The sequence below is a fragment of the Tupaia chinensis genome, unplaced genomic scaffold, assembly GCF_000334495.1.
Source record: "Tupaia chinensis unplaced genomic scaffold, TupChi_1.0 Scaffold000407_1, whole genome shotgun sequence".
NCBI classification, from domain to species: Eukaryota; Metazoa; Chordata; class Mammalia; order Scandentia; family Tupaiidae; genus Tupaia; species Tupaia belangeri.
Genome location: NW_006159909.1, coordinates 2009506 through 2021146, shown reverse-complemented (window position 1 = coordinate 2021146; position 11641 = coordinate 2009506). Strand labels below are relative to the sequence as shown.

The window sequence follows — 11641 nt, the reverse complement described above, 5'->3', positions numbered from 1 at the left end:
CAGGAATAATAGAAGAGTTGCTGGGAGATTTGAATGGAATCATGTGGGTAAAAAATCTGAAATAGCTCCCGACAAGAAGCAGGGATTCAGTCTCAGTTATCCTCCTGGAAAAGGTCTGCATCAAATAAGAAGGACCTCTGAAAGCACTCACCAGGCCACCAAATGCTTACCCTCTTTGCCCTCCAAAATAATGGACAATGGACAAGGCGAGAGTCACCACAAAGTTTACTGAGGACCTGGCATTTGTTCCTCTGAACAACTCTTTCGAACTCACTGTGGATTGGCACGCCTGTCACCTCGCTTGTCCTCACACCAACCCCGTGAGACAGGTATGGGCAGACCATTTGATAGATGGCAAAGCAGAGCCAAAGAGCCAGAAATAGAAGAGTCTGGACTTTATTCCCATGTAGCCCTGAGAGGCAGTATTGTCCCCACTCTTCAGATGAGGAAACAAGGTCAGAGAAAGTAAATAACCTGCCCCCAAAACTGGTATTCACACTTGGGTTTGTCCCCGTCAAGAAAAGCCTGTGTCCATTCCTGACTCCCGCATGCCATTCTCTGCTCCCTGATGCTTCTGGAAGTTACTTAGTTTCTCTGAGCCTCAGTTGCACTCCCTGAAAACAGACAAGCTCTGCTGTGTGCAGCCCCCCACCCCCACACACACACACACCCCTCAATAGGAGAGGCGGGCTGAAGTAAGTATCCGGTCGTTGGAAAATCATGAGTATTTCTCTATGTTTTTCTATGCAAAACTGAGTCATTACTTTTCCGATGACCCGATACAATGCAGGTGGACCATGTAATTGTTCCTGTAAATTGAGGTGCATGAATCCATGATACTATTACATCTGCTCTATCTCCTTGATGATCTTAAGCTGTTTCATCCCCATTTCTACCCTGACGATTCATGAACTACTGAGGATAGTGCCCACGTCTTATTTACCTTTGTATTCCCAGGACCTAGCATGGTATTTGATATGTAATGGCTGCTCATTAGATATGGAATGAACTAGAGAATGTTTCATCTTTCATTTCAAAAGCCTCTGATTAGCTTAGGTCCTTTGATACTTAGATCGTAAGTCAAGAAACTGTGGCACAATGAAAATTACCTGGGAGGCTAGTCTGACAACATAGACAGTAAGGCCTGGGGAAGCTTAGTAAGTATCAGCCCTAATTTAAAAGTTAGTGAATGGGACCAGCAGTTAGCGTAATGGCTATGTCGCTGGACTCCCATGTAGTCGACCACGGTTCACGTCCCGGACCCGGTGGCTTAAAACTCATGCAGGGCGCGTGTGCGTGCATGCCCAAGATCCCGAGAGGAGAATGGAGGAGAAGGGATTGCGGCGTGGCCATCCCCCCTGGGGGGTGATTTCTCGCTTTCTGTCTCTCTGTCTCTCTGTCTGTCTGGCAAGCGCACGCGCCCTATAGCAAAAACCTCTCCAAAAAAAAAAAAAGTTAGTTAATGATAGGAGCATGATTTGTCTCCAAAGTCGATAGTCTCCCTGCTAGAGTGCGGGAGCTAAGTCTGAGCAATATGTTTAAATGTGCAAAGTCCTACCTCTGCCTCTGTCACCATTTACAGTCCCTTCTATCCAAATCTTCAAAACGGTGCCATTCCTACTGTCCTCTGGCACTTGCCATAGCCTCCCCCATTTCAGCCATTACCCCTTACTATAGAAGGATTGGCACCACCAGCAGAACTTAGATTCCGAAGGATGGCAAATAGGATTGATCTCACTCTAACTCCCAACGTCTCCACAGTGGCAGCCAGACTTGTTGGGCTGAACACTGGCTGTGAGCCCCAGACAGAACAAGTGTTGTGTCACTCAGTTATGACTGCTGTGGACCCAGGAAGGAGAGTAGCCTCCTACATGAAGTAATTTGATTAAACTACAGAAAACCTTCCTCATTCGTGAATCTGTGATGGCATAGAACATTCACAATGCAAGCTTTGCTAGTAAAATCATAAGCTACTCAACCTCCAAGATGAGCCACGGGGAAGAACTAGAAGACAATGACATTCTCTAAGCAGTTCCTAGAAAAGCTGCAATATGTCTTTAATGAGAAAACATAAAATCAGTAAGAATGTAGTGCAAGGATTTCAGTGCTGTATAGGTAGCTACCTATCTAAACTTTTCTTGATAGCTTTTAGAATCAACCTGTCTTGGGATTGGTTTCTTCCCTGATATTAATTGGGACATCTGCTTTTCTTCTGTAAACATCATAAACCATCATTTGGTTTCCACTGATCCGTCGCTTTCGATGCAGCCCTGCAGAATAATGTGAAATTAGCCAGGAATACAGCAGAACAGACTTCTGATCCTCTTCCCTTCCCTCTCCTCCCCATCCCACAACTGCAGGAGAAAAGGGGGCGACTTCTAAAAGATATGCAATGAGGCAGTTAAGGAGAGACCTGAGTCTTAGCTCAGGGTTGGTCATCCAGGTAGAAAGCACACTCACAGCTGTAAGGCCACCCAAGCCCCTGGCATGGGTGCTGGGAAGAAGGGGAGAAGTGAAGCTCAACTGAGCTGACATATTTAGCCGAAGTAGGATCCATACTTTTCCTGAAGAAATACCTAAGGAATGTTCCAGAAGGAACCTAAGCACAGCCACAGGAAAACCAAACAGGCTCATATTCTTATAAATCCAGCATGCAACAGTTAGAAGGAGCAATAAGGCTATAGTCACAGGATTCCCCGAACAGTTGTAAAAAATGAAACAAAATTTGTAACAGTAACTGCAATTGCACTATTTCTGTGAGTTTTTGCAAACAGTTGTAAAAAATGAAACAAAATTTGTCACAGTAATGCAGTTGCACTATTTCTGTGAGATTTTTAGATCCTCCATATAAATGAGATCATTCACTATTTATTTTGCTCTACCTGGCTTATTTCACTTGACATAATGCCCTCTAGATTGATCCGTGTCATTGCAAAAGGCAGGACACCCTTCACGTCGAGGCTTTCTAGGAGCCTGTGGTGTATATATACCACAGCTTCCGTCCGTCCACGGATGAACACTTCAGTTGCTTCTATGTTTTGACTATTGTGAATGATACTGGAATCCACTTGGGAATTCAGACATCTCTTCAACTTACTGATTTCAATTCTTTTGAATATATGCCCCAGATTGGGACTACTCAATTCTATGTTAACTCTAGTTTTAGTTTTTTCAGGAATCTTCATACTATTTTCCAAAACAGCTACACAAATTTACCTTCCTACCAACAGTGTATCAGGGTTCCCTTTTTCCACACTCACCTGGGCTTGTCATCTTTCATCTTTTGGATAGTGGCCAATCGAACAGGTATGAAATATACCACCTGGTAGTTTTACTTTGCATTTCCCTGGTGATTAGTGGTGCTGAGCATTTTTCCATTTATCGATTGGCCATTTGCAGGGATGGTCGGCAGAGACTGGGGCAGGAGAGGAGAAGGGAGGATGGGAGAAGGGGAGATGTTGGTCCACAGGCACAAAGTTTCAGTTCTACAGGAGGAATAAGTCCTGGGGGGTCTACTGCACAGCATGGAGACTATCATGAATAATTACAGATTTCAAAATTGCTAAAAGAGGGAACAGCAATTGGCGTAATGGCTATGTTGCTGGACTCCCACATAGTCGACCGCGGTTCGCGTCCTGGACCCGGTGGCTTAAAATTCAAGCTGAGCGCGTGTGCATGCGTGCCCAAGATCCCAAGAGGAGAACAGAGGAGAAGGGATTGTGGCGTGACCATCCTCCCCAGGGGGTGATTTCTCGCTTTCTGTCTCTCTGTCTCTCTCTGTCTGTCTGGCGAGCACATGCGCCCTATAGCGAAAACCTCTCAAAAAAAAATGCTAAAAGAGTGGATTTTAAATATTCCTTTCATAAAGAAATGACAAGTGTGTGAGATCATGGGTATGTTAATTAACCTGATTTGACTACTTTACAATACAAACAGGTTTCAAAACATCACATTGGACCTCATAATTTTCCCAATTGAAAATCAAAATCAGGCTCAGCAGAGCAGTGCATGCTGCTGAGAAGCTGCGGCCTGTAGTCTGGGACCACAAGGGGGTCCTGAGGGTCAACTCCCAGTTCTACCTAAAAGTCGGGTGTGTTGGTGTACACCTGTAACCCTGGCAACTCAGGAGGCTAAGGCAACAGGATCACAGCACCAATGTGCCCCTGTCTTTTAAAAACAAAGAACTCAAGTAGTAACAATAATAATAATAATGCCATGAACTAGAAATCGCACCCTATAGGGGTTCAGAATTCAGAGCTTGGGCACAGAATTCCTATTCATAATAATAATATTAGCACACTTTACTATGCACCCTCAATCAGGTACCCCCAAATCTGTTATCTCCCAGGCACTCAGCTCATACACTGAGATGCACCCCCCACAGGTCACAGGACCAGTGCCACATGGTCACTGTGCCTGCTACTGTCTTAAACACTCTGCCTCCGTCTGGTCTGCTTGGCCTGGGAATTGGACCGGAGCTAGGGTTGCAGGAGTCATCTTGGGAATACTGGAAGTAGGGAGTGGGGCAGTAGAAATAGGAAAATGGTAACAGACTGTGGGTGGTTTGGGACCATACTTCCTCCTTCACATTTTTCTGGGCTCCAGCCATCCTTCGAAGGCAAAGAACTCCTCCTGGGCGTCTGACTATAGCTAAGGAGGTACCCTTGATAGTCAGTCTTAGCTCACTAGAAATGTGCTCGTTTTTATTTCATTCACTTATCTTGGCCCTGTGTGCCCTGGTTTGACGTGGTGACCTGTCTGAATTGGGTAGATCAAAGAGCATGGCTTGGGGAGGCCTCTGAAGCTGGCACAAGTTAGCTGGAGAGAATTGAATGCCAACTCCTCTCAGTCACTGCTTCTGTGTCTTAATAATCACCCACTACCAGACAGCTAAGCTGCATATTCATTGTGCACAGTGCTAGGCACAGAATAGGGATTCCACCAGAATGCTCTGAGCCCAGTCTATGTTCTTCCACCCTGATGTGGAAGAGAGCTGGCATGATGAAGCCGGGCTCCGCAGGGCCAGGAGCATGTGCAGGAAGACTGGCCTTCCTGAGAGCATTAGCATGGCCTGCTAGACCAGAAGCCAGTCGAGGGGATCTGTTTCAACCACCTAATACCACCGGCATCACCACCACTGTCCCTAGGGAGCATTCACTACATTCCCCATACCCTAACCCCACCATCACTGCCACGTTGGCACTGCCCAGTAATAGTCTGTAGGGCTGCCCTCCCCAGTAGGCAGTTCCTAAAGGATAAGCTCATCCCTGTATCCCCCAGCCTGCTGTGGTGCTTAGAACACACGAGGTGGTCTATAGGTGCTCACTAAGTGAATGAATGAGTGAGCCACAACCGTGGTCCCAGACGGAACAATGTCTCTGAGTCCATTTCCACAGCCAAGTAGCAACACTTTTCCTCCCCAGCTCCTGCAAGCGTTACTGTGATCCAAAACACAAACAGAAATGCTCCCTGTCTGGGCTGAGGATTTGTTTTCCTACAAATTGCTTTCAGACCCATTATAGCCTTTTTGATCTTTACAACTCTACGGGAAGGTGTTCTTATCAGCATTTCTGCACTGAGGGATCAAGATCAAAAAAGATAGAGATCAGCAAGTGGCGTGTTGGTGAAGGCACTGGACTCCCACATGGCCAACCATGGCTCGAGTCCCAGACCTGGTGGCTTGCTTTCTCACTTTCCCTCTCTTTTTCTCTCTGTCTCTCGCTGGTCAAATGAAAATAAATGAATGAATAAATAAAATTAAGTAAAATATTTTTTTAAATTCAGAAAGATGAAATGATTCCCCCAAACCAGCGGTTGAGCCAGCATTGGCAGCAGGTGCCACTTGGTTCCCAAGTCCATGCTTGACATTTTTGTTTCACCTGAAGCTCCCATCAAGTGCCTACTATGTGTCACGTATACTGGCCCAGGAATCGGGCATCCAGCGATGAATGTGACACAATCCCGACCACCTACGGAAGACAGAACAAAGAGGCTTCAGAAGCACCACCAACCTGTTACCGTGTCCCCTTCAAAATTCCCACCAAGCTCCTCCCCCAACCAGCCAAGGTGCAGATCAACTTCCAAGATTTCTGGTTCCCCACACCCCACATTTTAATCTCACATCGGACCAGTTTGGGATTCTCAAATCAACTGTCGGGAGATTCACCCACAGAGGACTGGCATGTTGAACACCTTTCAGGTGAACAACTGAAGGCTTCAAGTTTCCCCCCACACACACACCTTCGTGAGCTGCCCACTAAGAGAACATTTGCTCGTAGAATGTTTGACTCAAAGGAGATTGTTCAGACGTGCCTGTTATGCTGTTTCCCGGCTGACAGACAGATTTGCAGCCGCCTGATGCTCTTTTTCCTCCACGGCACTCACACATCTCTTCCTGCACGCTCTGAAGCTCTCTGGACAGTTGCCCAGCAGAAAAGGCCCCGGCGCTGTGCTTCAGGCTTGGAGGCAGTAGACGAGAGGGCCTCTGCCTCTTCGTGAAATCAGCACAGGAGATGTTACATTCAGCAGATGGGCTCTGGGGCTTGAGGGAGGGGGTCACATTACTGTACCATCCTTTCACACAATGCAAGGCTTCCTTTTAACACCCACATATACGGGGGAAAGTCAGGAAAACCACTCTCTAGCAATAGAACCTTGGACAAGGTATTTAGCATCTCAGAGCCTCAGTTTCTTCACCTGCAAGTTAGGAAGAAAAACACCCACATCAAACACAGAAGGTGTTTAAAGAAATCAACACAGCACTCACTCATGGTAAATGCTCAGTGATTGTTCATTTTCTTCTTTCCCCCAGAAAATGGCCTTTAAGAACAGTGATATTGAAGAGGGTGGCTTCGTGTTTGGGAAGAGGGGGGATGGGTAAAGGGTCTACATTCTAGATTGCGTTCTCCTCATCGCCTTCATTCCCAGGGACAGCGGCTCCCATGTGGAAGTGTGTCCATGGCTATTTGTTGGAATCACATCTTTAATCTCATTATGGGGAAAAACACCGTCATGTAGCACTTCTTCAAAGGTAATAGGTGATCAAGAATTCCTGTTACAGGAAACGATGAATGAGTAAGCAGTTGTTTTGTTTTGGTTTGGTTAGAGGGCGCATGTACTCACCAGAGAGAGACAGAGACAGAGAGAGGCAAAGTGAAAAAGCATCCCACCCCCTGTGGGGGTCGACCACACCACAATCCCTTATCCTCCATTATTTTCTCCTTTTGGGATTTTGGTCACATACATACATGTGCCTGGCATGTCTCTGAAGCCATCACATCCAGGACTTGAACTGCATAGTCGTCAGGCGGGATCCAGCCGCCTTCACCACCACGCTTACTGCCACACAGCAAGCAGATTTTTTAATAAGGTACATCCTTTGCCTTCAAAGAGCTAACGGTCTATAGCTGCCTCCCTGCTAATGCATCCCTCTGGCTGTATTTAATTTTCAAACACCTTAATTGCAACTTAAGAAAACAAAAGACATATTGATGCTGTTTACCAGAAGCCTGGTAACCCATTTGACAGACTTTCTCACTTCCCAATTGTGTGAAATGTGTTTGATAGGTTTGAAAGAGAAAAACAAAACAAACAAATGAAACGGTTGGCTTTAACAAGCATCCTGAACGTTATTTTGAAAACAACCTAATGAGAAATGTTAGTAACTCATCAAGAGGAAAGCCAGACTCACGGGGCTGGGGGCTAGAGGCAATGCAGTTTCGTTTCCTTCAGAAGCCATAAGCAGGAGGAGGTAGGAAACCCAGTACCGAGGAGGAGCCTGGGAGTCAGTTCTGATGGGTGGGTTAGAAGGTTTGGAGCTTGCAGCCCAGTCGTGTGCTGGTAAGTGGATGTTACACAAACCTCAGGGGCTTATACATAATTTACTTTCTTAAGTAGGTAGATGGTGTAGAAATGTTGTTGGCACTATTAATTGGACCAGAAAATTACGTCTTCATGGATTTCCACCATTCCTAACCTTTCTCAGCGAGGGCTCCACTTTGCATTTCCCAAACTCCGTAAAACAGGGTGCCACACAGGTCATGCCAAGCCAGGTGCTGGCGCCTAGGCTGACAGCAATTGTCAGTCTTGCTCTAATACCTGGATGCAGCCCCAGGAACGGATCCTTGCCCCTATCTCCAACCTCTGGCATGTGCAAACAGAAGATGCAAGCCATCGAACCCCGGTCAGATCCCAGCACTGCTCCCAAACTAGTTGTGTGACCTGGGACAAGTTGTTTCACCTCTCTGAGCCTCAGATTCCCCATGTACAAAATGCAGAGTCCAGAGGAGGAGACTCAGTGTCTGGCACTTCTCTAAGCTTCCTTTCTCTGAGACCGGTACCCGGCAGAGAACAGAGCGGGTGGGGAGAGGAGTAAGGATGTAAGCTATAGATAGGAGGAATGGGGGGGACAAAGAAAACAGGATTTGAAATTTAGGCAAAGCGATTTCACCCTGGCTGTTCCACTCACCCACTCTGCGACCTGCATCAGCCTCTTTGGGCCTCAGTTTCTTATCTGTGAAATGGGGATATGATACCAACATTACAATGACTCATGGCCGCAGATATAAGTGACTGGCACTGAAGGTGCTCGGTGTGGGGGACGGGGAGGGAGGGGCAAGACCAATCTGATTTCAGAGCTCCGCTAAGTCACCAGACGGCCAGTGCAACCCTCTCCCCATCCCTGCCTCCTCCTTGCTCTGATTTGGAACGTGCTGATTTTGTATTGGTGGTGTCTGGCCCCAGTAACTGGATATAATTCAGTAGTGGGAATTCAAACACAGATTTTCAAAGAGGGTCGCACAGACCTTCCTGACCTGCGGTAATCTCATTGACTGCCCTGAGCCTCCGGCAGCAGGCGTAACATGATTAGAGAATAAACAATTGGCAGTGCATGGCTGTTTTGTCCCTTCGAAACACTTTAGAACGAGGTGGTATGGTGTGGGCATAAGCAGACAGGGCAGGAGCCCCCCGCATGTGGTAGCCAGCCATGTGGGATCCATCTCCCAGCGCACAACGCCGAACCACTGCACTATGGAGCCAGCCCTGCCTCTCCTACTCTGTACTTAATTCTTACACGCCAGTCCATCTAAGTGCAATTCTGGACTTGGCAACTCAACGACTCCAGCCTGCCGTCCACCGTGGGACTGTCTGCACTTACCAGGAAAGCTGAGCAATGCCTGGCTGAACAGCAGGTCTACAGCAGCAGTGAGCTTGGCCTGATGGTCTGAACTTAAAATAATTGTGTTTTCTGCCCAGGGGCGATAAGGTGTAAATTTGAAGCGTTGTGTTATACTTATGTGTCATTATGCCCCGAAATGTGGAAGGAGAGCTGCATCTTGTCCCAGGTTTGTAGCAAAATTGCACTGTGTGTAAATAGCTCTCTGGCCTTTGATGTTGAGCAGAGGAAAAAAATAATAATCCTCTAAGGAAAGCCGGGGAGGAGCATGGCTCAGCAGTGCAGGCAGGGAGGCAGCGCAGGCGTGCCGCCAGCAGGCTTTGCTTTCTCTGAACGCCTTTGCCCACACCCAGGAAGGTAAACTGTCCCCAGTCGTCTTCCTTCCTAAAAGGATTATGTCTTCTAATACCTTCATAGAGAAGCGAGTGAAGATGCTTCAGTGCAACTGTGTGAGAGGCCGAGGCGAGAGAGGGAGGAGAGGGGAGATGGACGTGGCATGAGCTCCGGCCAGAGTCAGCATGGTGGCAAAAAATGTGGAATCTTGTGTTTTGCTTCCTGTAAGTCCTGAAAGGAAACAGTGTGGCTTGTACTTCTTCACAACCCCCCTAACTCTCGCACATAGTAGGAGCACGTGCAAATGAATGGAAGAAGCAAGGCAGAAAGGGGTAATATGTGGCTCAGGAGTAGCCCAGTGACAAAGGTCCCTCCCAGAACAGCACACTTAGAAAGCACACGTATTAGAATCAGACAGACAAGTATTCAAAGCTCAGCTTGTCTACTTACTACTTGTGTGACCTTAGACAAGTCACTTAACCGCTCTAACCCCAGTTTTCTCCTCTGCACAATGGAACAGCAGTACCCACCCATGGTCCTGGTTATGAGAGTTAAATGAGACAATGTGAATTAAGTGTCTAACTCAGTGCCTGGCACACTCTCCTCCCTTACTTCCATCTACCTACTGAGATCCAGGAGAGAAAGGCAGCCTCCAAGACTCACCCCTGATATTTATCTGCCCCTGCACTGAAGGATGAGAAACCAAAGAGCCTCCCTGTAACCTCCCGGTGCAGGATGGGACAGTGCAGTGAAGCACGGTCAGGGAGGTGGCCTGGGCCCAAATCTCAGTGGCTGCAGAAATCTAATACAGTCAGCCTGGCTTTCTTCCAGCCAATTTTGCCAGATGTAATTTGGCTTCAACTTGAGGTTCTAAAGCAGTTACATAATCATAATAACCCATAGCAGTTGTAGAAAGTTTTTGTAGTTTTCAAAGCACTTTTGCTTATATCACCTCATTTGATCCTCTGAATAACCTTGCGTGAGAGCAAAGGCAAGGACTAGAGCTCCCATTTTAAAGATAGGAAAATTAAGGCTTGGAGGGTTGATTTTTGGTTCATCCAAAGTCAAACAATGTCAAGACTTGGACAAGGATCTCTGCATTTCCTGCCCTGGGCGTTTTCCACACTGCATCTTTGTAATGCTTTCATCAAGTAAAGATAAACTGAGCTCCTACTAAGTGCCAGCGATATACTAAGTGCTGGGATGTAGAAACGAGAGGAGAGGTAAGTTCAGGAGAGATGCAAGACCAACTATTCAGTCCCATGTGATGGTTGCTGTGATGAGAATCAGGGGGGACAGTCAGGAAGGAGAGTAGCCCAGCTTGGTGCAGGAAGGCTTCCTGGAGGAGGAGATGCTAGATCCATCTAGCTCTCTATCCAGAACTAGAGGTGGTACAGGCGGAGGCAGAAAGCAGAAAGCTGAAAGTGTATGAACTGGCCGGGGTTGTCTGGAGATGCAGCAGGCTGGTTGGTCTGGCTTCACTCACTCACTCATTTATTCATTTAGCATGTATTTCCAGAGCACCCTCATGTGCCAGGCACCAGCTAGCCTGTAGGGATAACTACCTTAGTGAGCAAGCACGTGGAATCCCTGAGCCCATGGAATCTACCTTCTGCTGGCTGCCTGTGGGCCTATCTGGGAAGCAGGAAGAATGGGTGGAGACCATCCTAGAAGGATGGGTATAAGGCATCCAGATTGCAGCCTAATGTGGACAGGGAGCCCTCACAGATTTTCACACAGGATTAACATGATCTGATTTGCATTTCAGAAAGGAGCTCAGGTTAGCTTAAAGGATGAACTGGAGAAGGTTGTCTGGATTCTAGAAGTCCAGCTAGGAAACCACGGTGGCCCAGGAAAGAAATGCTTAGGTCCTAAATTCTGGTGGTATACGAAAGACTAACCTCAAGACAGATATAAGAGAGCTACAACAGGCCTTGTTAGCTGATCGGACCTGGGAGTAAGAAAGAGGAAGAGGGGACAGAGACTCGGGATGGCTTGGGTTGCTTGGCAGGTGGTGATGCTATTCCCTGAGATAGGAGTATGAGAAGATGGTCTGAGGGGGGCAGGGAAACGAGAGGAAAAGATCTGTTCCCTCTGGGACATGCTAAGTGTCAGGGCCTTATAAGACACTTG

The 11641-nt window shown here is 47.2% G+C and overlaps 1 protein-coding gene across 1 annotated transcript in view; it reads left to right on the top strand.

Annotated features, from left to right (window-relative positions):
• The window catches only part of ASIC2 (acid sensing ion channel subunit 2), a 312420-nt gene that overhangs the window by 193955 nt on the left and 106824 nt on the right, over positions 1-11641 (top strand). The window lies entirely within an intron of this gene.